The sequence below is a fragment of the Pan paniscus genome, chromosome 4 (assembly GCF_029289425.2).
Source record: "Pan paniscus chromosome 4, NHGRI_mPanPan1-v2.0_pri, whole genome shotgun sequence".
In the NCBI taxonomy this organism is placed as follows: Eukaryota; Metazoa; Chordata; class Mammalia; order Primates; family Hominidae; genus Pan; species Pan paniscus.
Genome location: NC_073253.2, coordinates 110,637,441 through 110,641,561, shown reverse-complemented (window position 1 = coordinate 110,641,561; position 4,121 = coordinate 110,637,441). Strand labels below are relative to the sequence as shown.

The window sequence follows — 4,121 nt, the reverse complement described above, 5'->3', positions numbered from 1 at the left end:
GACAGGTGAGGTTGAGAGGACCTGAAATTGGTATGTGATATGTTAACTTGTACCCAATCAACTTCCAAATGGTATCTGATGAGGCTTACATATACAATAAGGATGATGGTGAAAAAGGAAATAATTCATAGCAATAGCAACAACAACAAAGTACCTCAGTTTCCTTATCTTTAAAAGGGAGAAGGACAAAGCAGCGGGCGTTGGCTTCGGGCCTCCGGAATCCAGTGCTCACCCTACTCACCACAGAAATGACTGCTGTCCACGCAGGCCACTTAAACTTGAAGTGGGACCCCAAAAGTCTAGAGATCAGGACTCTGGCAGCTGAGAGACTTGTTACACAGGTTACAACCCTGGTAAACACCAATAGTAAGGGGCCCTCTAATAAGAAGAGAGGTCATTCTAAGAAGGTCCATGTTTTGGCTGCATCTGTTGAACAAGCAGCTGAGAATTTCTTGGAGAAGGAGGATAAAATTGTGAAAGAGAGCCAGTTTTCTCTATGAATAGCTTTTGGCTGCTGTAGAATACGTTCGAAATCAAGGTGATTTGATGAAGACTGCTGCGGGAGAGTTCGCAGATGATCCCTGTTCTTCTGTGGAGCAAGGCAACATGGTTCAGGCAGCTTGAACTTTGCTCTCTGCTGTTACCTGCTTGCTGATTTTGGCTGACATGGCAAATGCCTACACATTACTTATTCAGCTGAAAGTTGTGGAAGATGATATCTTGAAATTGAGGAATGCTGGCAAGGAACAAGACTTAGGAATATAGTATAAAGCCCTAAAATCCGAAGTGAATTAGCTGAACATTATGGCAGTCAAAAGACAACAGGAACTGAAAGATGTTGGCCATCGTGATCAGATGGCTGCAGCTAGAGGAATCCTGCAGAAGAATGTTCTGATCTTCTATACTGCATCCCAGGCATGCCTACAGCATCCTAATGTTGCAGCCTATAAGGCCAACAGGGACTCGATATACAAGCAGCTGCAGTAGGCCATCACAGGCATTTCCAATGTAGCCCAGGCCACTGCCTCAGACGATGCCCCCCATCACCAGGGTAGAGGAGGAGTAGAACTAGCATATGTACTCAATAACTGATAAACAAATCATTGTGGACCCTTTGAGCTTCAGCAAGGAGTGCTTTAGTCCTTCCCCGGAGGAGCACCTGGAAGGCATCATTAGCGGAGCTGCCTTGATGGGCGACTCGTCCTGCACGCATGATGACCATCATGAGCGAATTGTGGCAGAGTGTAACACTGTCCTCCAGGTCCTGCAGGACCTGCTTTTGGAGTACATGGGCAATGCTGGATGTAAAGAAAGAAGTGATTCCGTCAATTCTGCTATAGATAAAATGACCAAGAAGACCAGGGACTTGCGTAGACAGCTCCACAAAGCTGTCATGGACCATGTTTCAGATTCTTTCCTGGAAACCAATGTTCCACTTTTGGTATTGACTTAAGCTGCAAAGAATGGAAATGAGAAACAAGGAGTATGCCAGAGTTTTCTGTGAACATAGCAACAAATTGATTGAGGTTGCCAACTTGGCCTGTTACATCTCAAATAATGAAGAAGGTGTAAAACTTGTTCGAATGTCTGCAAGCCAGTTAGAAGCCCTCTGTCCTCAGGTTGTCAATGCTGCATTGGCTTTAGCAAAACCACAGAGTAGACTGGCCCAAGAGAACATGGATCTTTTTAAAAGAACAATGGGAAAAACAAGTCCGTGTTCTCACAGATGCTGTTGATGACATTACTTCCATTGATGACTTCTTGGCTGTCTCAGAGAATCACATTTTGGAAAATGGAACAAATGCATCATTGCTCTCCAAGAGAAAGATGTGGATGGCCTGGACTGCACAGCTGGTGCAATTCAATGTTGGGCAGCCTGGGCCATTCACATAGTCACCTCAGAGATGGACAACTATGAGCCAGGAGTCTACACAGAGAAGGTTCTGGAAGCCACTAAGCTGCTTTCCAACACAGTCATGCCACGTTTTACTGAGCAAGCAGAAGCAGCTGTGGAAGCCCTCAGCTCAGACCCTGCCCAGCCCATGGATGAGAATGAGTTTATCAATGCCTCCCGCCTAGTATATGGTGGCATCCGGGACATCAGGAAAGCAGTGCTGATGATAAGGACCCCTGAGGACTTGGATGACTCTTACTTTGAGATGGAAGATTTCAATGTCAGAAGTAGGATGAGCATCCAGACAAAAGACAATCAGCTGATAGCTGGCCAGAGTGTCCAGGCGATCATGGCTCAGCTTCCCTAGGAGCAAAAAGCGAAGATTGCAGAACAGGTGGCCAGCTTCCAGGAAGAAAAGAGCAAGCTGGACGCTGAAGTGTCCAAATGGGACAACAGTGCCAATGACATCATTGTGCTGGCCAAGCAGATGTGCATGATTATGATGGAGGTGACTGACTTTACCTGAGGTAAAGGACCACTCAAAAATACATTAGATGTAATCAGTGCTGCAAAGAAAATTGCGGAGGCAGGATCCGGGATGGACAAGCTTGGCTGCACCATCACAGACCACTGCCCCGACTAGGCCTGCAAGCAAGGCCGGCCTGCTCGACTCAGCCTGCCCTGACTTGGCCTGCTGGCCTACCTGCACTGCATCGCCCTCTACTGCCACCTGCTCAACATCTGCAGCAAGGTCCAGGCCGAGATGCAGAATCTCGGCAGGGAGTTCATTGTCCCTGGAATGGACAGCGCCACGTCCCTGATCTGGGCAACCAAGGACTTATGAATGCTGTGGTGCAGACAATGAAGGCATCCTACATCGCCTCTACCAAATACCAAAGGTCTCAGGGTGTGGCTTCTCTCAACCTTCCTGCTGTGTCATGGAAGATAAAGGCACCAGAGAAAAAGCCCTTGTTGAAGAGAGAGAAACAGGATGAGTCACAGAGCGAGATTAAACCGGCATCTCAGAAGAAGCACTTGAACCCGGTGCAGGCCCTCAGCGAGTTCAAAGCCATGGACAGCATCTAAGTCTGCCCAGGCCAGCTGCCCCCACCCCTCGGGGCTCCTGAAGATCAGTCACTGTTCATCACTCAAATGAATTTGCTAAATACAACACTGATGTAGATTCCACGGGGAAACGGGCCGACTGTGAACCATTCCAGGTGGTGAATTTTCCAAGGACATACTTGTGTTTAAGTTGATTAAAAATGCTTTTAGAATGCAGGAGCCTACTTCTAGCTGTATTTTTATATGCTTAAATAAAAGTAAAATTCCATAACCAAAGAGAATCCCACATTAAGTTGTTAGTAATGCTCTGACCAAGCTGTTCTGTTAGTAGTGGTGGCGTTAGGATTTGAGAGAAGGGAATTTGGCTCAACCTCAGTTAAGAGGGTGTAGTCCAGATGGCTTGACAGCTTTTAAATGACCAAAGATGACCTGTGGTAAGCAACCTGGGCATCTTAGGAAGCAGTCTCTGGAGAAGGAATGTTCCCAGAAAGGTCTTTGAAGGGACAGACTCAGTAAAACATAATGTATCATGAAAAGAACTGATTACTCTCTTGATGACATGAAATGAGAATTTTAATGCATGGTTATAATTACTAATGCGTGCTGCTGCAGGACATTAATAAAGTTGCTTTTTTGCAGGCACAAAAAAAAGAGGATAATAATAGGACTTAACCATAGGGTTGTTGCAGTAATAGAATGAACTTAAACATTTAATACTTGTAAATAATTTAAAATATATGCAACATATAAAAGGCACTGTATATGTTTGTTTTAAAAAATACTGCTAGTCCCATGAGCTTAGATGGTTTTGCAACTGAGCACTAAATTTATCTCTAAGCTTTCTAGCAGTTAAGGAAAAAATAAAAATATGACAGCCTTCATAATTTACATTAACTGATTGAAATGAGCCAGCTAATTCTGAAACAGAGCCAATAATTTACCTGGCACAAACGCCTAAAGGGAATTTATCCCAGGAGACATTAAAAACAGAATAAAACACGTTTTCAAAATGGCTTAAGTAAGATTTGTAGAAGAGTTCTTCGTCTGGCGAACTCTCTCATGGATACTTCATCAGAGAAAGCTATTTATTCTGGAAGCTAAGATAAAGATGTTCATGTTTGTAGCTTTCTGATGTGTAACCCTGAATCAGTGGTTTTCAACA

General features: G+C 44.6%; 1 pseudogene; it reads left to right on the top strand.

Moving 5' to 3' along the window:
• Window positions 1–248: 248 nt before the first annotated feature.
• Window positions 249–3,062, top strand: LOC100988524 (catenin alpha-1-like; annotated as a pseudogene).
• The last annotated feature ends 1,059 nt before the right edge of the window (window positions 3,063–4,121 follow it).